This window comes from Entelurus aequoreus, linkage group LG20 (genome assembly GCF_033978785.1).
Source record: "Entelurus aequoreus isolate RoL-2023_Sb linkage group LG20, RoL_Eaeq_v1.1, whole genome shotgun sequence".
Taxonomy (NCBI): Eukaryota; Metazoa; Chordata; class Actinopteri; order Syngnathiformes; family Syngnathidae; genus Entelurus; species Entelurus aequoreus.
In genome coordinates, this window is record NC_084750.1 from 42,355,301 (window position 1) to 42,380,777 (window position 25,477).

The following is a 25,477-nucleotide window of genomic DNA, read 5'->3' on the forward strand; positions in this document are numbered from 1 at the left end:
GCATCCCTTTGCAGTGGTTCTTGTCAAAAGTTGGATAAACCTTGCGGCGATTATTGTCTAAATAGCTGCCAACTAGGGTTGTACTGATACCAATATGTTGGTACTGGTACTAAAATATATTTTTCCAAATAAAGGGGATCACAAAAAATTGCATTGTTGGCTTTATTTTAACAAAAAATGTTAGGGTACATTAAACATATGTGACCCATGCTGGCAAAATGAGTCGGAATGCGCACAGGCTAATTTTGAGCTACAGGCAAATAATTAAAAAAAATGTATCTTGGTTGAAATTGAGATTTTCACAAAAATGAGTCCATAAAGCCACAATCTAGCGATCCCAATCATCGAAATAGCAAGAAAACATCTTAAATCACCTTTATTTGAAGGTTTTGTACGAGGTATGTCTTCAGAAATGAGTCCTTTGTGTTAAAATTCCTTGAGAAAATCCAGTGTTTTCAACGCTCACTCGCAGAAATAAGGGGGAATCCCCCTAGCCATATTTGCTATTATTGTGACGCCAAGTTTACCTACTTTCTAAAAATGAGCATGGAATTCCCGATGACGCCATTCTGAACCAATATAATTTGAGTTTTTAAACCTGTCCCGATGTAAACATATCCGGCTTGTTGCTAACCGGAACAGCGGTCGCTGTGAGGCGTACCCTCATTGGTTGAATCACCCCGCGCGGTGCATGGTGGTATCATGGCAGCGCCCTGATTTAAAACAACACAGTCATTCGAGCGGAATATTTGGTGAAAAAAGGTGATTTTCGAACATTTAATTATTATTTTTGTGGATAAGTTAGACTGTTTGACATTCCGTAATGGATTTAGAAGGTGGAGAGGGTACACAGGCGGTTGCAAGTGCGCTAAATTCACTGCAGTCGGCGAATCTTCTTAGTGCTGCTGGTCAGGAATATTACGGACAGCTGACCAGCTGACAAACTTACCAGTGAACAAAAAAACTGTGACATAACAGTGTTGACATTTTTGTACATAACCGTTTTCAATAGAGTTGAATATATATTTTTCCTTTAGACATGGGATTTGACTTTAATTGTACCAATGTTGGTGTTGCTACAAGGACTTTTAAGGTATGGTTGCTATGGAGTTTTGTTTTGGAACATTCTGTTCTGGAACAGTAAACTTTAAGCTGGTTTTTCTCAAAACGGACCCTCAAACTTGGTCGACTTCAATCGGATGTAACTCGGTCATTTTCTGTCCGATTCCAACAAACCATATATCATTTTGAAGGTCTTTAGATGGAGAATGTGTAAATAACAATAACTCAGTTTTTAAAATTTCCTCATTTTGCCAGCACAGGTCACATATGTTTATTATTGCAATTTAGTCCTTAAATAAAATAGTGAACATACTAGACAACTTGTCTTTTAGTAGTAAGTAAACAAACAAAGACTCCTAATTAGTCTGCTGACGTATGCAGTAACATATTGTGTCATTTATACACCTATTATTTTGTCAACATTATTAAGGACAAGCTGTAAAAAAAAATATTATTAATCTACTTGTTCATTTACTGTTAATATCTGCTTATTTTCTGTTTTAACATGTTTTATCTACACTTCTGTTAAAATGTAAGAATCACTTATTCTTCTGTTGTTTGATACTTTACATTAGTTTTGGATGATACCACAAACTTAGGTATCGAGCCGATACCAAGTAGTTATAGGATCATACATTGGTCATATTCAAAGTCCTCATGTGTCCAGGGATGTATTTACTGACTTTATAAACATAATATACATTTTAAAAAAAACGATTTAGTGACGGTAAAAAATATCGATGTAATCATAGTAGTATCAACTAGATACGCTCTTGTACTTGGTATCATTACAGTGGATGTCAGGTGTAGATCCACCCATGGCGTTTTTTTACATTGTAACGCCGGTGAGCTATTGTATCCTCCTACGGTGTGTAGTGACGCATGTTTAGCTATTCCTCGTCCTGCAGTGATAATGCTACTTGTAAGAAACTCCCTTTATTTGTCGCCATGAAGGCGAGGATTAGTGATTTAGAAGTAGCTAAAACACTGGATGTTAGCCGCAAGCTAGCTAGCCATGTCTTAAAGCACCTCTTCCTGAGGGCGTTTCAGTGTTATAACTTCACCTTTATCTTTACTTTTTAAGCCGAAATGCGTAAGTTCTCCCTTTTCTGTCTACACACTGTGTCTGCTTGTAAGTACTCTGTGTGTGCGCGCTGCCGAACATGCTCCTCTGCTCGTAAAACCATCAATATTATGACATGACAGGAAGAAAAAAAAGGAGAACGGGTACTTTTCAAACAGAGTATAGTAGCGTTTTTGATTCATTAGTACCGTGATACTATTCTAGCACCGGTATACCGTACAACACTACTGGCAACACAAGTGAGTACCAAGATAACGGTCTGTCCTGCAGCTGTGCCTGGTTGAGGGCAACAACAACTCCAACACGTGCTGTGACATTCTGAAGCACAGCATGATCCACTCTCTGCAAGAAGTGTTCTCACCTCCTCACTTACCACAACTTCACGAGTCCATACGGACGCCAATCGATAACACAACCCCTGCACTTTCACAATCACTACCATACAGCCGTGTTCTATAGCCTCTCAGTATGTCAAAACATCAACGTGTGCTGGTAAATATGATGGTAAAGAACTATAGTCAACTATTTCACATTGTAAAAAGAACAGCAGTGGTGTGAAGCTTCCAAGTATATTAAACAAACAATATTGTTTGTATAATTGTATTAATATACTAATATTCTTTCAATATGGTGGTAGCATGACGTCATGCCCTTTGGAATTAATAATAATAATAATAATAAGGCTAAAACATATTTAAAGACACATCTTTGTGGTGATATGGCCTTTTATTAATATGTGGATATTTTTAGGCCATGTCACGATACACAATATATATGTGGATATTTTGCCTTAGCCTTGAATGAACACTTGATGCATATAATCACAGCACTATGATGATTCTATGTGTCTACATGAAAACATTCTTCTTCATACTGCATTCATATATGCTACTTTTAAACTTTCATGCAGAGAGGGAAACTACAACTAAAAGTGTATTTATTAAAGAGTTATTAAGCAGTGGCACAAACATTCATGTCATTTCCAAAACAGGAAGTGCAAGATTGTCAGAGACATTTTAAAACAAGCTATTAGTGCACTTTTGTGCATGATGTCACTAAGATGACATATCAAAACAACACTAAATTAAAGTGCACTTTTTGTACAGAACGCCACTACAATAGTTAGAAACAAATAAAGTGCACTTTTGTGCATGATGTCACACAAGATATTTCAATAAGTGTCAAATCAAAATGAGCTGCATAATAGGAAATCAAATAGTGTATGTCCTTCACTATGTGGTAGGTTCCTGCGGACGTTATCTCCTTCTGTTGTTGACTATTTGTTTCATACGGTGTTGATGTGGAAATGGTTGCTTGGGCATTTTGTTGGTGTGGCACCGAACGGAGATGTTGACATGCGGAGTTTCAAGCACTCTTCATTCTCTAGCGGGTGACTTTTCAAATGATGCTACAAATTAGCAGTAATGCTACTTTTTCTAGCAACGCTTTTGCCGCATACTTGACATATTACGGTTGTCTGTTCGACATCTTCCCGCTTGAAGCCAAACCACCGCCAGACGATGGACCCCCTGCTGTTTTTCTTGGGAATGAATTCTTCCCTCATTTGTTACCAGATTCGCACCTTTTTTCTCTCGTATTACCACTAGCACCACAGCTAACGTTACCCATGCTGCTACCTCTCTGCTCCGCGAGAGCGTATGACGTTGCACGCGCGACAGTATGTGACGTATGTAAGAAGGTGCGCTTGTTTTATGTCTCTGTGAGAAAGAGAGACAAGAAAGAGTGAGAAACGCCCGCAGCTAAAAGCAATTGCGTGAGAACGTATGCTCCAATATCACGATATAGTCATTTTCTATATCGCACAGAGACAAACCCGCGATGTATCGAGTATATTCCATATATCGCCCAGCCCTACTTTGTGGTTTCATTTGTTGTCAATATTTCAATCATTGCATTATGCTCTATTTTCCCATTGTTATTTTTTTCTTTATTCAGTGTTTGGCCCTCAGTGGAACATGTTTGGACGCCCCCTGCAGTAGATGCTCATCGAGTTATGTGGTCTCATGTAGGGATGTCCGATATTATCGGCCGATAAATGCTTTAAAATGTAATATCGGAAATTATCGGTATCGGTTTCAGAATTATCGGTATCGGTTTCAAAAACTAAACTGTATGACTTTTTAAAAGGCCGCTGTGTACACGGACGTAGGGAGAAGTACAGAGCGCCAATAAACCTTAAAGGCACTGCCTTTGCGTGCCGGCCCAATCACATAATATCTACGGCTTTTCACACACACAAGTGAATGCAAGGCATACTTGGTCAACAGCCATACAGGTCACACTGAGGGTGTCCGTATAAACAAGTTTAACACTGTTACAAATATGCGCCACACTGTGAATCCACACCAAACAAGAATGACAAACACATTCCGGGAGAACATCCGCACCGTAACACAACATAAACACAACAGAACAAATACACAGAACCCCTTGCAGCACTAACTTTTCTGGGACGCTACAATATACACCCCCCGCAACCCCAACCTCCTCATGCTCTCTCGGGGAGAGCATGTCCCAAATTCCAAGCTGCTGTTTTGAGGCATGTTAAAAAAAATAATGCACTTTGTGACTTCAATAATAAATATGGCAGTGCCATGTTGGCATTTTTTTCCATAACTTGCGTTGATTTATTTTGAAAAACCTTGTTACATTGTTTAATGCATCCAGCGGGGCATCACAACAACATTAGGCATAATAATGTGTTAATTCCACCACTGTATATATCGGTATCGGTTGATATCGGTATCGGTAATGAAGAGTTGGACAATATCGGAATATCGGCAAAAAAGCCATTATCGGACATCTCTAGTCTCATGCAATTTGTTTGACTTCCAGGGCTTATTTTACAGCAACATTCTGTATGCTAAGACTTTAAGGATGTTCCACTTCCAACATTTTGTGGCGTGTGCTTCTTCGCTCAGTCTGTGAGTTATCACAAGTCTGTCCTCTCAGCGGGCGAGGAGTACGCGCCTCATGACAGGAAAGCGATGCAGTGGTAGCTTAAAAATTGTCGCCCGCACCCCCGACTAGAAAAGATGTGCTCGCTCGACTCGTTCACGTGGAAGCGGCGTGTAGAAACGCCTAGAATATCTTAAATTGAGCTGACAGTTGTCACTACTTGTGGCGGCAATGATTCATCTAGTTCTGTGGTTCTCAATCGTGGTTCACCAAGCACCACCTCTCCAAGTACCATGACAACCTCCCAGTCTACCCTGAGATGGGTAGGTTGAGAGTTCAAACCCCGGCCGAGTCATACCAAAGACTATAAAAATGGGAGCCATTACCTCCCTGCTTGGCACTCAGCATCAAGGGTTGGAATTGGGGGTTAATCACCAAAAATGATTACCGAGCGTGGCACACACTGCTGCTCACTGCTCCCCTCACCTCCCAGGGGGTGAACAAGGGGATGGGTCAAATGCAGAGGACAGATTTCACCACACCTAGTGTGTGTGTGTGACTATCATTGGTACTTTAACAGTAACACAGTGTTTGAATATAGGAACATAAAAACACTGTACTTTCAAATGATTCTTTGGCATACCACTAGATGAAGCACGCGCGCCATACCACAGTTTGAGAATCCCAGATCTACAACAGTTCACAACCCAAAATATTGAAAGAGCCATATTGGACCAAAAATAAACAAAGTATATGAATTAATAAAATCTTATATAAGCTGGGATAGGCTTCAGCACCCCCCGCGACCATGTAAGGGACAAGCGGTAGAAAATGGATAGATGGATATAAGTGTTGTAATGAAGGCAACACATGATGTACAGTAAGTGTCAATATTAGCCTACTATCAAAATTACTTTAAAAGGTGTATATAAGTGTTGATGTAAGTGTCTATATTAGCCTACTATCAAAATGACTTTAAAAGTCTTACATAAGTGTTATAATGAAGACAACACATGATGTAAGTGTCTATATTAGCCTACTATCAAAATGACTTTAAAAGTCTTACATAAGTGTTATAATGAAGACAACACATGATGTAAGTGTCTATATTAGTTATATTAGCCTACTATCAAAATGACTTTAAAAGTCTTACATAAGTGTTATAATGAAGGCAACACATGATGTAAGTGTCTACATTAGCTAATTTAGCCTACTATCAAAATGACTTTAAAAGTCTTATATAAGTGTTATAATGAAGACAACACATGATGTAAGTGTCTATATTAGATGTATTAGCCTACTATCAAAATGACTTTAAAAGTATTATATAAGTGTTATAATGAAGACAACACATGATGTAAGTGTCTATATTAGCCTATTATCAAAATGACTTTAAAAGTCTTATATAAGTGTTATAATGAAGGCAACACATGATGTAAGTGTCTATATTAGCTATATTAGCCTACTATCAAAATGACTTAAAAGTCTTATATAAGTGTTATAATGAAGACAACACATGATGTAAGTGTCTATATTAGCTATATTAGCCTACTATCAAAATGACTGTGTTGCAGGCTGACACAAATCTTCGTTGACAGAAATGTTGAAATGTAGCATTTATTCTACACATTTTTACCACATTGGTAAAACTTCTCAGAGGGTGAGATAACTCCTGGAAATGACTGTCTTAGAATGGCCAAAAGTATACTGTAGATGTGTGTGTCCAAGTTAGAGGAAACGGCAGGCTGTCTTCTTCTAATGGATTTATATATAGCCTGCAACACAGTCATTTTGATAGTAGGCTAATATAGCTAATATAGACACTTACATCATGTGTTGCCTTCATTATAACACTTATATAAGACTTTTAAAGTCATTTTGATAATAGGCTAATATAGACACTTACATCATGTGTTGTCTTCATTATAACACTTATATAATACTTTTAAGGTCATTTTGGGCTCTGTACCGAGGATGTCGTTGTGGCTTGTACAGCCCTTTGAGACACTTGTGATTTAGGGCTATATAAATAAACATTGATTGATTGATTGATTGATTACAATATCTGCAAGCTGGGTAACGTTTGATGTGGTCTGGAACAACATGGCACACAAACAACTATCTGAAATGCAGCCAATATTACACACAGATAATGTGTCATGAGACATGCAAATACCAATTAAATACAAAACGACCTCAATTATACCTACAAACGAGGCATAATGATGCAATATGTACATACAGCTAGCCTAAATAGCATGTTAGCATCGATTAGCTTGCAGTCCTGCACTGACCAAGCCTGATTAGCACTCCACACAAGTCAATAACATCAACAAAGCTCACCTTTTGTGTATTCACGCACAGTATAAAATGTTTGGTGGACAAACTGAGACAAAGGAGTGGCATACCACACGTCTTTCTGTGGCAGCGTCGGAGAAAGTTGTGCATGTAAACAAACTGTGGTGTCACAGTCCGCACAACTATGGTGAGTTCAAGGACCGCCAAAAAACGGCGCTCGCCAAATACTCTCATCAGAGAAGCATGAACATATTAAACAGTGTGATTTATATCAATTAGGAAGATTTGTGTCATGTTTGTCCTCCTACAGAAAACATATTAACACAAAAAATATATTTTTCCCCTCATATTTTTCCATTTTCATACATTTGTGAAAAAGCTCCAGGGAGCTGATCTCCATACTTCCCTTCCTTGATGTGTTCTTCCAGGACGCATGCATCCCCCACACCATCCATATTGCATATTTCCATGATCATCACATTCCTGCACAAAGTGTTTGTACCAAACTCATGTGGTCTGATGAAAAACGTTTGAATTCATCTTTTAGGTTACATATGAAAAAGCTGACACCACCTTGGGGGTGGGGGTGGGAGGGGTGGGGGGTTACTGCATATACGGTTTTGTGTTGAGAGTGATCAGGGGAATTATAATTCGGAGCTTGAAGTATATATATTTTATTTTTTTTGTGGATTTTGTGCAAAAGTTGGAAAATGTGATGAGAGTGGACTTAATTGGATTTTTCAAAACGCTGACCAAAGTGTCCATGTAGGAGGAGTCTGATCTCATGATGAGTTCCGACAAGTTTCACGCCGGCAGCCACTGCAGACCTGGTTCTCCTAAGGTTTGAGTGAAGTCTGTAACGTTGGGTGAGGAATAAGGAAGTATCTGTAGAACGTGGAGATAGGAATAGTTCATTATGAGTCATCAGCAGGAGTGTTGTTCCCAAAGTGGACCTCAAACTTGTCAAAATGCTGAACTATCGTGTTCCTTAGTCTTGGTCCCTGCAACAACATATACTAGTTCTTTTCCAAACATCATCCTCTCCACAAACAGCTCAATTTGTGTTTCATCTGACCACAGAACTTTCCTCCAGAAGGTCTTATCTTTGTCCATGTGATGTCAGATGAAACAAACATGGAGCTGTTTGGCCACAATACCCAGCAATATGTTTGGAGGAAAAAAAGTGAGGCCTTTAATCCCAGGAACACCATGACTTCCGTCAAGCATGGTGGTGGTAGTATTATGCTCTGGGCCTGTTTTGCTGCCAATGGAACTGCTGCTTTACAGAGAGTAAATGGGACAATGAAAAAGGAGGATTACCTCCAAATTGTTCAGGACAAGCTAAAATCATCAGCCCGGAGGTTGGGTCTTGGGCGCAGTTGGGTGTTCCAACAGGACTATGACCCCAAACACACCTCAAAAGTGGTAAAGGAATGGCTAAATCAGGCTAGAATGAAGGTTTTAGAATGGCCTTCCCAAAGTCCTGACTTAAATGTGTGGACAATGCTGAAGAAACAAGTCCATGTCAGAAAACCAACACATTTAGCTGAACTGCAGCAATTTTGTGGTCAAAAATTCAAGCAGAAGCTTGTGGATGGCTACCAAAAGCGCCTTATTGCAGTGAAACTTGCCAAGGGACATGTAAGCAAATATTAACATTGCTGTATGTGACACTCTAACCACTAAAAGTAGTTCCTCTGTGTTAGCGCTTATAACGAATATATCGCTCGTACTTGGGTATTCCGGTCAGGCTTTATGAGTACGAGCTGTATTGTCAGCCACATGGTAGATGCCATGTGTTGCACATTAGAATGCATACAAAGATCTAGTCTCGCATAAGGGGTATGAATGACAGGCCCCTTGAACAGTATGCTAACATTCAACACTGCCTACAAATCTAACTTCAAGCTGCAAACTAAAGCCATCAATTTTTGGCCGCTGTCCGACTGCACCGCTTGGTTATCTTTTTTTTTTTTTCCAGCCCACTTTCTGTGATGGAGGGGAGACAAGATAATATCCTTCTCTTCATGCACTACTGGGGACGTGTGCTGCTCGGCCAGACACTTGATTCTGTGTTACAGACTAAGAATGGTTTGTCTTCAACTTTAGTAACATCTGCTGCGACATCATCGTTCTCAGCTCCCTATTTGTTTGAATAGATTGCTTTGTAGTTGCTCACAGATGGCTGGCAAAGACAACCAGAATGTAAGCCAAACCTACAAGGATGATGTCATGTCTTGTTGTGGCTTGTATCCATCGGCAGCCATGCACCCAGACTGACACTATGTTCTTACGATATATTTCAATATCCACCAATAAATGACACAGTGTCCTTTAGACCAGTGTTTTTCAACCGTTTTGGAGCCAAGGCACATTTTTTGCGTTGAAAAAATGCGGAGGCACACCACCAGCAGAAATCAGGAAAAAACGAAATTCAGTTGACAGTAAAAAGTCGTTGTCGCAATTGTTGGATGTGACTAAAGCATAACCAAGCATGCATCACTATAGCTCTTGTCTCAAAGTAGGTGTACTGTCACCACCTGTCACATCACGCCCTGACTTATTTGGACTTTTCTGCTGTTTTCCCGTGTGTAGTGTTTTAGTTCTTGTCTTGCGCTCCTATTTTGGTGGCTTTTTTCAATTGTTTTGGTATTTTCCTGTAGCAGTTTCTCTTCTGGTACCTGCTGATCTGTATTTGAGATCTGCATAAGTCCTAAAAATTTGCACCCGCCACTGTAGTCAACAAGCTTCTTCTTTTGCACTATCTTCTTGTTATAGGATATTCACCCTTTGCTTTGCCATTTCTAATATAAAGTAGTGTACACTTCTAACTTATATCTCGCTATGAAAGCACTAAAAACTACCGGTGTAGTGAGTTTACATTATTCACCCAAGGAACTTTAGTTATTAGAGTTTTTACGTTTTTTCACGGGACACATTTCCGGCGTTGTTGTTGTTGCACTAGTGAGCCACGGATGCTGCTCCGTTATTGATTGAAGTAAAGTCTGAATGTCATTAAAACAGTTAGCGCCATCTTTTGACACTTCTTCCACTCCCGTCCTTGCACGCTACACCGCTACAACAAAGACGACGGGGAGAAGACGCTGTCCAAGGTGAGGCACGTAAATAAGACCGCCCACAAAACGGCGCATCCTGAAGCGACTGTCAAAAAGCGACTTGAAGATGATCCCTAAAACATCCTCTATGCAACATTTTGAGCAAATAACCAGCATTACAAGTTATGTAGACCACAAGGAAGTCTTTTACATTTAGAAAAAAATCATAATATGACACATTTAATGCGCCCTATGGTCTGAAAAATATGGTATGTAAAAGAGTTTAACTTTGCAATGACTGTCACTGCCTTCAGCCGAAGTAGCATAGAAAGAAGGTTTCGGTTTGATTGGCATAGTTCCAATCCTTCCAATTCCATTCAGTACTGGCCCGAATCACCAAACCAAAGCTGGCCTTCAGAACCCGTCTCTGAGCGAGAAAATTAACTTGTAAATCACGATCTGTCACCAGCTCTAACTTTGCCTGTCCACCTCCCCCCCCCCCCCCAGTGATAAGTCCAGACAGTTCTTCCCCGCGACTTAATTACCGACCGCGGCGCGGCTCGGATAAAGTCATCTCTTACGGGGAATTAAGCTTGTCGCCATAAAAAGGAACAAATAAATCCTGATCAATTTCCGAACAAACCATTATGATTTCTTCCAATGTTCGAAATAACATTTGCACAAGCACCTTCGATAATATTTCATTGATGATTTCCCTGGGGTCCCTTTTAAAGTCCTCTAATGATGAGATTCACTTGTATTGCCTTCCTGGACTGGTATGTTAGCAGCCTCCCTCACAATCATCCCATTTCTTAGACCTGGGTACTCATGCATCTGTAGAGTTGTTGGGTCAATTCCTAAGGCACATCACTGACCAGGGTGTCCATGGAAAAAGGTTGTTATTTCAATAATATACTAAAGCTTTACCTTATCTATCTAATGATTTAAAACGCCCAAAGTTGGGGCCTGAGTTATTTTGTTTAACTCTCCAAAGATTTGCTTCCCAAATCCATATTCATACTGACATCTTTCAGGGCCTAACTTTTACACTACATAACTACACTACACTACTACTAACTTTTATATTCACCGTTACAAGTGGCCCTGTGAAGGCAGCCATAACTGATGTGGCCCTCGATGAAAACGAGTTTGACACCCGTGTGCTGAACGGTTAACAAAGCATTGTTGCCTTGTGTTTGTATTATAGGAGACAAAACAAATAGTTATTACCGTATTTTTCGGAGTATAAGTCGCTCCGGAGTATAAGTCGCACCGGCCGAAAATGCATAATAAAAAAGGAAAAAACATATAATATAAATCGCATTTTTGGGGGAAATGTATTTGATAAAATCCAACACCAAGAATAGACATATGAAAGGCAATTTAAAATAAATCAAGAATAGTGAACAACAGGCTGAATAAGTGTACGTTATATGAGGCATAAATAACCAACTGAGAAGGTGCCTGGTATGTTAACTTAAGAGTCATTCAAATAACTATAACATATAGAACATGCTATACGTTTACCAAACAATCTGTCACTCCTAATCGCTAAATCCCATGAAATCTTATACGTCTAGTCTCTTACGTGAATGAGATAAATAATATTATTTGATATTTTACGCTAATGTGTTAATAATTTCACACATAAGTCTCTCCTGAGTATAAGTCGCACCCCCGGCCAAACTATGAAAAAAACTGCGACTTATAGTCCGAAAAATACGGTAGTCTTATAAATGATATACCTCATTCATACCTGCAAAAAAAAATGGAATCATAACTTACAGACATCCCCCCCGCCCCTCAGGAAAGGGAGGGGAAGTAAGGAAAGAAGAAGAGAAAAGAAAGGAAAAAATAAATAAAATTGTTGTATCTTTTCTGTAGTTATATTCCTTTTTTATTAAACATTTAAAACTAGATGAGGCAATTCCTGAAGGAATTGCGTGTGAATGCTCCAATGCTGAAGATGAACTGAAATCCTGGAATTTTTTTTGAGCATTGTTGAAGTCGAGCACACAATTCCTGAACAGGCTGAATATTTTGAAGGTGGAACAGTTGGAAATCAGTTGAAAAATGTGGGAATTGTGGAACTTTGAAGAATGTCCCTTTGATTTCAATAGGAATTTCCCCCAAAATGTGGGAATTTCGAGAATTTTTGGGGAAATTGGTCAAATAAAAAAACTTTAAAGGTCTGAATGAGTTGAAATTGTTGGTGGTGAAATTGTTAAAGTCGGTGGAGAAATGTTGAAGTAGTAACATGTTGAATTGAGAAATGGTATTATGGAATTTCGGGAAAACCGGGAATTATTCCAGTTCAAAAAACAAGTCCGTTTTTTTGTCCTGATTAAGAGGAATGTTTTGACGGTGGAACGGTTGAAGTGGGATGAAGCAAAAAGTAACACTTAAGTGTCGCAGCTATGCATTGTGGGTTCATGGCAGCCAAAGTTGTACTCCACTGCAATCTGGGTAAAGTCTTTTTCATTCATTCTTTTCATTTCATAGCCAGTACAATTATCGAGGAAAATGTTTCTAGAAAACTCTCTGTATAAAACTTCATCGTGCAGAATTGACCTATGTTGAGGGGCCCAAAAATGATCAATGAAGATGTTTAAGATGATCTCTGGCATTGGTGGTCATGCCAACTAAGAGACCACTGACACTAGCATTAGTGTCAGAAGAATTGTACATAACTTGTTCCCCCATGAGTTCAGGCTGCCCTGCGAGAAGACAAAAGCTGTCTTTGGCCGCTTGTAAACCCCCACTGTGTGCGATGGGATGCGACGTGGAGGTGTCGGTTTCTTTGACCTATTGGACAGCCACGGGAAGACCGTGTCATGACCCGAGATCTACAAAGCAGAGAGGGAGCAGACCTGACACCGCTCCAGGCACCTTTTCTTTGAACTGTTTATGACAGAGTGCGGCAGATGTTTATGATCCCCTTCCCCTTAGGAGCAGCTGCGTAATGTAATGTAATGTAATCAGAAAATGCCCAAATGGGACTGCCTTTAGAGCGTGGTGGGAGGCTGTAGCTGAGTGTGCAGCCCCAGACGTTTCTCCTCATGAGCTAAATTGAATCCTGTCTCTGTTTGATTCCTTTGTTTCTTGTCTTGTCTAATAGACGTCATCGGTGTTTGAACCTGACAATTAGCATTAGCGCAGCATTGTTTTGTGTTTTACACTCGGCGAATATTTGTTCATGTGGGAACTGTTTGGTTCTTTGAAATAAGGAGTTTTGCTATTTCTTTCGTTATTTTTGGTATTCGTTTTCGAGTCTCGCCAAGAATCCACACAAGAAGGCGGCAGTGCGGCCGGTTAAAGTGGTGGCATGGCTCAATAGAGGCAAGCGAACAGTTAGTTGTCACATTACGTCAATTTCTGCGACTTCCTGTGTTTAATAATAGATTCCGTTTTTATCGACAGACTCTGTGATTGCGTTCGCGTTTTCGTTAATATGGAAACCATACGGCCCTACCCTTGGAACCAAAGTGTTTAAGCACCCATGATTTGATGGTTTGTAGTACATGACAAAGGGAAGAGGACTATTTAACCACATGATTCTACACAATAAAATATATATAAAATAGTACCTCAACTTAGCATCTTAATTGGTTCTGTGATGCAGCTCGAAAAACTTGTATTGCGAAACAGCTTCACCCTTTTAAGTAAATTAAAATCAATTTAATCGGTGCGAGATATCTTCATCTCACTTGAAAGTTATCATTAGTTTCCTGTATTTTGTACGATTTCCTGTCGAGCACTCTTATTTTTCGTGCAACTTCCTGTTTGCCTCCATTTTTCACCACCACTCTGGTCTGAGTGCCGAGTCTCTCGCCTGTCCCTGGTTGCCAATCAGGTCACACCTGTACATGGTTGCCAATCAGGTCACACCTGTACATGGTTGCCAATCAGGTCACACCTGTACTTGGTTGGCAATCGGGACGTGCCTGCACATGGTTGCCAATCGGTACGCGCCTGTACTTGATTGGCAATTGGGAAGTGCCTGTACTTGGTTGGCAATAGGGACGTGCCTGTATTTGGTTGGCAATCGGGACGTGCCTGTATTTCGTTGGCAATCGGGACGCGCCTGTACATGGTTGGCAATCGGGACGCGCCTGTACTTGGTTGGCAATAGGGACGTGCCTGTATTTGGTTGGCAATCGGGACGTGCCTGTATTTGGTTGGCAATCGGGACGCGCCTGTACATGGTTGGCAATCGGGACGTGCCTGTACATGGTTGGCAATCGGGACGTGCCTGTACTTGGTTGGCAATCGGGACGCGCCTGTACATGGTTGGCAATCGGGACGTGCCTGTACATGGTTGGCAATCGGGACGTGCCTGTACTTGGTTGGCAATCGGGACGTGCCTGTACATGGTTGGCAATCGGGACGTGCCTGTACATGGTTGGCAATCGGGACGCGCCTGTACATGGTTGGCAATCGGGACGTGCCTGTACATGGTTGGCAATCGGGACGTGCCTGTACTTGGTTGGCAATCGGGACGTGCCTGTACTTGGTTGGCAATCGGGACGTGCCTGTACTTGGTTGGCAATCGGGACGTGCCTGTACACGGTTGGTAATCGGGACGTGCCTGTACACGGTTGGTAATCGGGATTTACCTGTACACGGTTGGCAATCGGGACGCGCCTGTACATGGTTGGCAATCGGGACGCGCCTGTACACATGGTTGGCAATCGGGACATGCCTATACTTGGTTGGCGATCAGGATGTGCCTGTACACAGTTGGCAATCGGGACACGCCTGTACACAGTTGGCAATCGGGACGCGCCTGTACACACGGTTGGCAATCGGGACCTGCCTGTACTTGGTTGGCAATCAGGATGCGCCTGTATTTGGTTGGCAATCGGGACGTGCCTGTACATGGTTGGCAATCAGGACGTGCCTGTACATGGTTGGCAATCAGGACGTGCCTGTACCTGGTTGGCAATCAGGACGTGCTTGTATATGGTTGGCAATCAGGACGTGCCTGTACATGGTTGGCAATCAGGACGTGCCTGTACATGGTTGGCAATCAGGACGTGCCTGTACATGGTTGGCAATCAGGACGTGCCTGTACCTGGTTGGCAATCAGGACGTGCCTGTACCTGGTTGGCAATCAGGACGTGCTTGTATATGGTTGGCAATCAGGACGTGCCTGTACATGGTTGGCAATCAGGACGTGCCTGTACATGGTTGGCAAACAGGACACACATGTACATGGTTGGCAATCAGGACGTGCCTGTACTTGGTTGGCAATCAGGACGTGCCTGTACTTGGTTGGCAATCAGGACGTGCCTGTACATGGTTGGCAATCAGGACACGCCTGTACTTGGTTGGCAATCAGGACATGCCTGTACCTGGTTGGCAATCAGGACGTGCTTGTATATGGTTGGCAATCAGGACGTGCCTGTACATGGTTGGCAAACAGGACACACATGTACATGGTTGGCAATCAGGACGTGCCTGTACATGGTTGGCAAACAGGACACACATGTACATGGTTGGCAATCAGGACGTGCCTGTACTTGGTTGGCAATCAGGACGTGCCTGTACTTGGTTGGCAATCAGGACGTGCCTGTACATGGTTGGCAATCAGGACACGCCTGTACTTGGTTGGCAATCAGGACATGCCTGTACACGGTTGGCAATAATTGAATAGAGGCGTAAATTGGAGCATTTTGGGGGCATGTCATCATGATTCAGCCTTGGTGGTGGTCTGAGTGCCAGTCTAAGCCTTCTAAAGACCAACACCTCCCATGGTTGTCATTAGTCAAGACTTCCATTGATTGGGATTCATGCATTCATGATGCACTGAATCAAGCATGTTGTCATATTTTACTGCACAAGTGAGAATCTTAGCTCATGCTGCTGAGCTGCAAAATAAGGTAAAATGATGAGTTAATCAGGTCACATCCCCTCGGGATCACTGATGCTAATACAAGCTTCCACGCTAATACCTAAAACCGCTGCCGGCTTATTTCATTGGAGAGATCATGTTAACAGCAGACAGTTCCAGAGGGGAAGTCAGAGAGCTGCCAACACAATATGCTGTGTCCTCTAAGGACCATCTTCTATTGCACTCCATATTGTTAATACAATCACTCTGCTATTTTGTCTTCTTCAACATTGCAAAGAGCACATTGCAGTCGGTCATTTCTCACTCCATTTCTGGAATAGTTTTCGAGGTTTGCTGTGCAATTTTATTCGAGGAGAGCTTTAGAAATGTTGAAGATGGATACTTTGTGTCGTGCCACCATATTGCACAACATACATAGTGTAGTGCCACCATATTGCACAACATACATAGTGTAGTGCCACCATACTGCACAACATACATAGTGTAGTGCCACCATACTGCACAACATACATAGTGTAGTGCCACCATACTGCACAACATACATAGTGTAGTGCCACCATATTGCACAACATACATAGTGTAGTGTCACCATATTGCACAACATCCATAGTGTAGTGCCACCATACTGCACAACATACATAGTGTAGTGCCACCATACTGCACAACATACATGGTGTAGTGCCACCATACTGCACAACATGCATGGTGTAGTGCCACCATACTGCACAACGTACATAGTGTAGTGCCACCATATTGCACAACATACATAGTGTAGTGCCACCATACTGCACAACATACATAGTGTAGTGCCACCATACTGCACAACATACATAGTGTAGTGCCACCATATTGCACAACATACATAGTGTAGTGCCACCATACTGCACAACATACATAGTGTAGTGCCACCATACTGCACAACATACATAGTGTAGTGCCACCATATTGCACAACATACATAGTGTAGTGCCACCATACTGCACAACATACATAGTGTAGTGCCACCATACTGCACAACATACATAGTGTAGTGCCACCATACTGCACAACGTGCAGCTGAACAACTCCAACGTAAAATTACACTTGAGCTGCATGTTTTGCAAATAACTTCTCATTTATAAAACATATGAATCGACGATTTTGCTTTTATACACAAAGGTCCTGCTTTCCTAAAATGTTTGTATATACTAGGGCATATACCAACATGTATTTTGATACTTTTCTAAATAAAGGGGACTACAAAAAATTGCATTATTTGCTTTATTTTAACAAACATTTTTTAGGGTACATTAAACATATGTTTATTATTGCAAGTGTGTCCTTAAATAAAATAGTGAACATACCATACAACTTTTTTTTTATTGGTAAGTAAACAAACAAAGACTCCTAATTAGTCTGCTGACATATGCAGTAACATATTGTGTCATTTATACACCTATTATTTTGTCAACGTTGGTAGAAAATGAATTATTAATCTACTTGTTCATTTACTGTTAATATCTGCTTACCTTCTCTTTTAATATGTTATATGTACACTTCTGTTAAAATGTAATAATCACTTATTCTTCTGTTGTTTGATACTTTACATTAGTTTTGGATGAGACCAAAAATGTAGGTATCAATCCGATACCAAGTAGTTACAGGATCATACATTGGTCATATTCAAATTCCTCATGTGTCCAGGGACATATTTACTGACTTTATACACATAATATGAATTTTAAAAAAAATGAAAAAAGATTTTGTGATGTTAAAAAAAATATAGATGTAATCATAGTAGTATCGACTAGATACGCTCCTGTACTTGGTATCATTACAGTGGATGTCAGGTGTAGATCCACCCATGGCGTTTGTTTACATTGTGACACCGGTGAGCTATTGTATCCTCCTACGGTGTGTAGTGAAGCATGTTTAGATATTCCTCGTCCTGCAGTGATAATGATACTTGTAAGAAACGTACTTTATTTGTCGCCATGGAGACAAAGATTAGTGATTTAGAAGTAGCTAAAACACTGCAGACTGCGGCTGAACCTTAGCCGCTATTTAGCTAGCCATGTCTGAAAGCACCTCTTCCTGAGGGTGTTTCAGTGTTATAAATAGGGCTGGGTGATATATCGATATACTCAATATATCGCGGGTTTGCGAAATAGAAAATGACTATATCGTGATATTCGAGTATACGTTCTCACGCAGTTGCTTTTAGCTGCGGGCATTACACTGCATGCTAGTATCACTCTTTCTTGTCTCTCCTTCTCAATAAAACAAGCGCACCTTCTTACATACGTCACATACGTATACGCACTCGCGGAGCAGAGAGGTAGCGGCATGGGTAACGTTAGCTGTGGTGCGAGTGGTAATACGAGAGAAAGAAGGTGCGAATCTGGTAACAAATGAAGGAAGAATTAATTCCCAAGAAAAACAGCAGGGGGTCCATCGTCTGGCGGTGGTTTGGCTTCAAGCGGGAAGATGTCGAACAGACAACCGTAATATGTCAAGTATGCGGCAAAAGTGTTGCTACAAAAAGTAGCATTACTGCTAATGTGTAGCATCATTTGAAAAGTCACCCGCTAGAGAATGAAGAGTGCTTGAAACTCTGCATGTCAACATCTCCGTTCGGTGCCACACCAACAAAATGCCCAAGCAACCATTTCCACATCAACACCGTATGAAACAAATAGTCAACAACAGAAGGAGATAACGTCCGCAGGAACCTACCACATAGTGAAGGACATACACTATTTGATTTCCTATTATGCAGCTCATTTTTATGTGACACTTGTTGAAATATCTTGTGTGACATCATGCACAAAAGTGCACTTTATTTGTTTCTAACTATTGTAGTGGCATTCTGTACAAAAAGTGCACTTTAATTAAGGGTTGTTTTGATAAGTCATCTTAGTGACATCATGCACAAAAGTGCACTTTATTTGTTTTAAACTATTGTAGTGGCGTTCTGTACAAAGAGTGCACTTTAATTAAGGGTTGTTTTGATATGTCATCTTAGTGACATCATGCACAAAAGTGCACTAATAGCTTGTTTTAAAATGTCTGACAATCTTGCACTTTCTGTTTTGAAATGACATGAATGTTTGTGCCACTGCTTAATAACTCTTTAATAAATACACTTTTAGTTGTGATTTCCCTCTCTGCATGAAAGTTTAAAAGTAGCATATATTAATGCAGTATGAAGAAGAATGTTTTCATGTAGACACATAGAATCATCATACTGCTGTGATTATATGCATCAAGTGTTCATTCAAGGCTAATGCAAAATATCCACATATATATGGTGTATCGTGACATGGCCTAAAAATATCCACATTTATATCGTGTATCAAGACATGGCCTAAAAATATTGAGATATTAATAAAAGGCCAAATCGCCCAGCCCTACTTAGAACTTCACCTTTAGCTTTAGTTTTAAAGCCAAAATGTGTCCGTTCTCCCTTTTCTGTCTCCACACTGTGTCTGCTTGTAAGTACTCTGTGATTGTGCGCTGCCGAACATGCTCCTCTGCTCGTAAAACCAGCAATGTAATGACGTGACGACGCGCGGTCATGCTCCTTAAAAAAAAGGGGAGCGGGGACCGGTACTTTTTAGAGGCGGTATAGTACCGAATATGATTCATTAGTATCGTGGTACTATACTAGTACCTGTATACCGTACAACCCTAGTGTGTACAAAAACTTATAGCACACGCAAAGTTCCTGTCCTAAAATCGTCCGCAAACGATCGTGCTCCTTAAATGAGCACAATTAATTTCACTTGTCCATCTTCATGTATGCAGAATAAATGCTGATTATCACAACAACCACAATACTGGGACGACATGCAAATATAATCATCTGGCACTCGCAATGTGATTTATTAGAAAAGAGGGGATGGAGCTTTAAAAGCAGACGATAGAGATAATCCTCCGTTCGTGTGCAAGTCAACATATTTAGACCGTCATAAATAAAAATAATTAGACATCCAGCAAGTTCATTGTGTATGTTATGATTTGTTTTGTGTTTGTTTTTAACGGCGCTAATTATTTAATGAAGGAAATATATCTCCTATCTGAAAAACTTACTTGCAATATGCATTATCTTGCGTCTGGATCATTGCAGAGGGAAGGTCACAACACCGCCGCGCCTCCTAGAGCGCACCAGCGCCGTGCTAGAAATAGCTTCTGTTGTCGAGATCGCACTCCAATACTGTAGGACAGACAAGGAGACTCATATTATATATGTGTGTGGCATGTCCTACATTATAACATGAAAAGCACAGGTTGGAGCACATGATGCCATAAATGTGGAGGGAAATGAGTGTCTCCATGGTGACAGTTGGTATGCACGCAAACTCCTCATTGAAATAGGGCGGTCAGCACAACTTTTGCACCTGTTATCAATTGCACACACAGTCTTAATAGATCACACACAACATGCTCACTAATAGGTCACACGGTGTTATCGTTTCCACACCTTATTTAGTACCTACCATATTTTTTGGACTATAAAGCACACTTAAAATCCTTTCCTTTTCTCAAAAATCAACAGTTTGCCTAATAACCCCATGTGCCTAATGTACAAACTCATTCCGATTGTGCTTACCGACCTCGAAGCAATTTTTATTTGGTACATGGTGTAATGACAAGTGTGACCAGTAGATGGCAGTCACACATGAGATAGGAGATGTATTTTGGCACAAGACCCTGAGAAGACTGGTTTAAATAATGGAAGCCAGTGCAGTGACCTAAGCAATGGATTAATATGGTCGTATTCCCTGGTTCTAGTCAGGACTCGAGCAGCAGCATTCTGGGTGCACTACAGCTGCTTTACAGCTCATGTAGAGAGCACAGTGAGAAGACAATTACAGTAGTCCAGTGTCTCTCAATTACTTTGTTATTTTTATGTGGCTCGACACATCATTTAAGGTAGCCCCCCACATCATTTAAGGTAGCCCACCGTGTAATTTAAGGTATCCCCCCACATCATTAAGGTAGCCCACCACATCATTTAAGGTAGCCCACCATGTAATTTAAGGAAGCCCACCACATCATTTAAGGTAGCCCACCACATCATTTAAGGTAGCCCACCATGTAATTTAAGGAAGCCCACCACATCATTTAAGGTAGCCCACCACATCATTTAAGGTAGCCCCCCATATCATTTAAGGTAACCCCCCATATCATTTAAGGTAGCCCACCAAGACATTTAAGGTAGCCCACCACATCATTTAAGGTAGCCCCCCAAATCAATTAAGGTAGCCCACCACATCATTTAAGGTATCCCACCACATCATTTAAGGTAGCCCCCCACATCATTAAGGTAGCCCACCACATCATTTAAGGTAGCCCACCAAGACATTTAAGGTAGCCCCCCACATCATTTAAGGTAGCCCACCAAGACATTTAAGGTAGCCAACCACATCATTTAAGGTAGCCCCCCACATCATTTAAGGTAGCCCACCAAGACATTTAAGGTAGCCCCCCACATCATTTAAGGTAGCCCACCACATCATTTAAGGTAGCCCACCAAGACATTTAAGGTAGCCCCCCACATCATTTAAGGTAGCCCCCCACATCATTTAAGGTAGCCCACCACATCATTTAAGGTATCCCACCAAGACATTTAAGGTAGCCCACCACATCATTTAAGGTAGCCCCCCAAATCATTTAAGGTAGCCCACCACATCATTTAAGGTAGCCCCCCACATCATTTAAGGTAGCCCACCACCTCATTTAAGGTAGCCCACCACATCATTTAAGGTAGCCCCCCACATCATTTAAGGTAGCCCACCACCTCATTTAAGGTAGCCCACCACATCATTTAAGGTAGCCCACCACATCATTTAAGGTAGCCCACCACCTCATTTAAGGTAGCCCCCCACATCATTTAAGGTAGCCCCCCAAATCATTTAAGGTAGCCCACCACATCATTTAAGGTAGCCCCCCAAATCATTTAAGGTAGCCCACCAAGACATTTAAGGTAGCCCACCACATCATTTAAGGTAGCCCCCCACATCATTTAAGGTAGCCCCCCACACCAGTTAAGGTAGCCCACCAAGACATTTAAGGTAGCCCACCACATCATTTAAGGTAGCCCACCAAGACATTTAAGGTAGCCCACCACATCATTTAAGGTAGCCCACCAAGACATTTAAGGTAGCCCACCACATCATTTAAGGTAGCCCCCCACATCATTTAAGGTAGCCCCCCACACCATTTAAGGTAGCCCACCAAGACATTTAAGGTAGCCCACCACATCATTTAAGGTAGCCCACCACATCATTTAAGGTAGCCCACCACATCATTTAAGGTAGCCCACCACCTCATTTAAGGTAGCCCACCAAGACATTTAAGGTAGCCCACCACATCATTTAAGGTAGCCCACCAAGACATTTAAGGTAGCCCCCCACATCATTTAAGGTAGCCCACCAAGACATTTAAGGTAGCCCCCCACATCATTTAAGGTAGCCCACCACATCATTTAAGGTAGCCCACCAAGACATTTAAGGTAGCCCCCCACATCATTTAAGGTAGCCCACCACATCATTTAAGGTAGCCCACCACCTCATTTAAGGTAGCCCCCCACATCATTTAAGGTAGCCCCCCAAATCATTTAAGGTAGCCCACCACATCATTTAAGGTAGCGCCCCAAATCATTTAAGGTATCCCACCACATCATTTAAGGTAGCCCCCCAAATCATTTAAGGTATCCCACCACATCATTTAAGGTAGCCCACCACATCATTTAAGGTAGCCCCCCACATCATTTTATGTGTAAATAAAGTTTAGGTTTTGTTTTACTTTTTGCGCCTTGGATATGTAAATGTATAAAAATGGACAGGTTTTGTCGACAGTATGCTTTTTATTTGGGTGCACCTTATAGTCTGAAAAGTAAGTATTTTGGATGAGTGTACTGTATTTGGTCATTTACAATTCCTGCCAGTCCAACTTATTTTGCAGGTTCCATCTTTAATCAGCAAGGGAAAGTGAAACTGAGAGTTAAAAAAACCAAAAAAGAAGCAGATTCATTATTTTGGCCGCCTGAATGATGATACCCACATTGCATGCTGTGTCTCTTCTTGATGGATTTCACTCCCACTCAGACTCCACCATTCTCTCACTCTGGCAAATCTCCACTGCCCCTTGGCTATGCTTGTCTTCTAACATGGCCACCTTTCACTACAACCACTGGCCACAACATTAGGTACCCCTGTACAACATCAGTAGCAGTTTTCCAAAATAATACATCACTTGGTACTAGGGTTGTACGGTATACCGGTATTAGTATAGTACCACAATACTAATTAATCATATTCAGTACTATACCGCCTTTAAAAAGTACCGGTACCCCACCTCCCCGCCGTCGTCACGTTGTGTCATTGCTGGTTTTACGAGCATTGGAGCATGTTCGGCAGCGCACACACACAGAGTACTTACAAGCAGACACAGTGTGTAGACAGAAAAGGGAGAACGGACGCATTTTGGCTTAAAAAGTAAAGATAAAGGTGAAGTTATAACACTGAAACACCCTCAGGAAGAGGTGCTTTAAGACGTTCTAAATCACTAATCATGGTCTCCATGGTGACAAATAAAGTCAGTTTCTTACAAGTATTATTATCACTGCAGGACGAGGAATAGCTAAACATGCTTCACTACACACCGTAGGAGGATACAATAGCTCACCGGCGTCATCGCTAATGACGCCATTCCTGAATGTAAACAAACACCATTGTTGGAACTACACCTGACATCCACTGTAATGATACCAAGTACAGGAATTATCTAGTCGATACTACTATGATTACATCAATATATTTTAGCATCACAAAATCTTCTTTCGTTTTTTAAAAATTTATATGTTTATAAACTCAGGATATATGTCCCTGGACACATGAGGACTTTGAATATGACCAATGTATGATCCTGTAAATAATTGGTATCGGATCGATAACTACATTTGTGGTATCATTCAAAACTAATGTAAAGTATCAAACAACAGAAGCATAAGTGATTATAGAAATTTTAACAGAAGTGTAGATAGAACAAGTTAAAAGAGAAAGTAAGCAGATATTAACAGTAGGGCTGCAACTAACGATTAATTTGATAATCGATTAATCTGTCGATTATTACTTTGATTAATCGATTAATAATCAGATAAAAGAGACAAACTACATTTCTATCCTTTCCAGTATTTTATTGAAAAAAACAGCATACTGGCACCATACTTATTTTGATTATTGTTTCTCAGCTGTTTGTACATGTTGCAGTTTATAAATAAAGGTTTATTAAAAATAAATAAATAAATAAATAAAATAAAATAAAAAAATTGCCTCTGCGCATGCGCATAGCATAGATACAACTAAACGATGACTAAATTAACCGCCAACTATTTTTATGATCGATTTTATTCGATTTAATCATTTAGTTGTTGCAGCCCTAATTAACAGTAAATGAACAAGTGAATTAATAATTCATTTTCTACCGCTTGTCAATAATGTGTACAAAATAATAGGTGTATAAATGACACAATATGTTACTGCATATGTCAGCAGACTAATTAGGAGCCTTTGTTTGTTTACTTACTACTAAAAGACAAGTTGTCTAGTATGTTCACTATTTTATTTAAGGACAAAGTTGCAATAATAAACATATGTTTAATGTACCGTAAGACTTTTTGTTAAAATAAAGCCAATAATGCCATTTTTTGTTGTCCCCTTTATTTAGAAAAGTACAGAAAAGTATCGTAATACATTTTGGTACCGGGACAACACTAACTGGTACTATAGGGCTTCACAAATGACAATCACAATTATTTGTATCAGTATTAAAATAACAATTATTCATGTTGTTTCCCACATGTCGGCAATCTACTCTCGATAGTGTATTTTGCAATAAAATAGTCCAATAAAAAGGCTAAATGATAAATATATTTATAACAAATCATCATGTTTGTTTATTATTAGTGTTAACATTTCTTATTTTTGTCATTACGTGATGCCTTTAGCTCGATTTATTTATTTTTGATAGGTTTGTAATCGTACATTTGTTTGTTTGTAGTGTAAAACATGTATATGAAATGAGAAAATACAAAAATATATACATTCAATGGGGAGCATGTACCGCAAGAACTTTGGCAAGAAAACGTGTCTCCAGATTCTATTTAGGGTCACGGAACTCCGTGCCCTTGGCCTCTAGCGTGGGCGTGGCCGTGTCAGC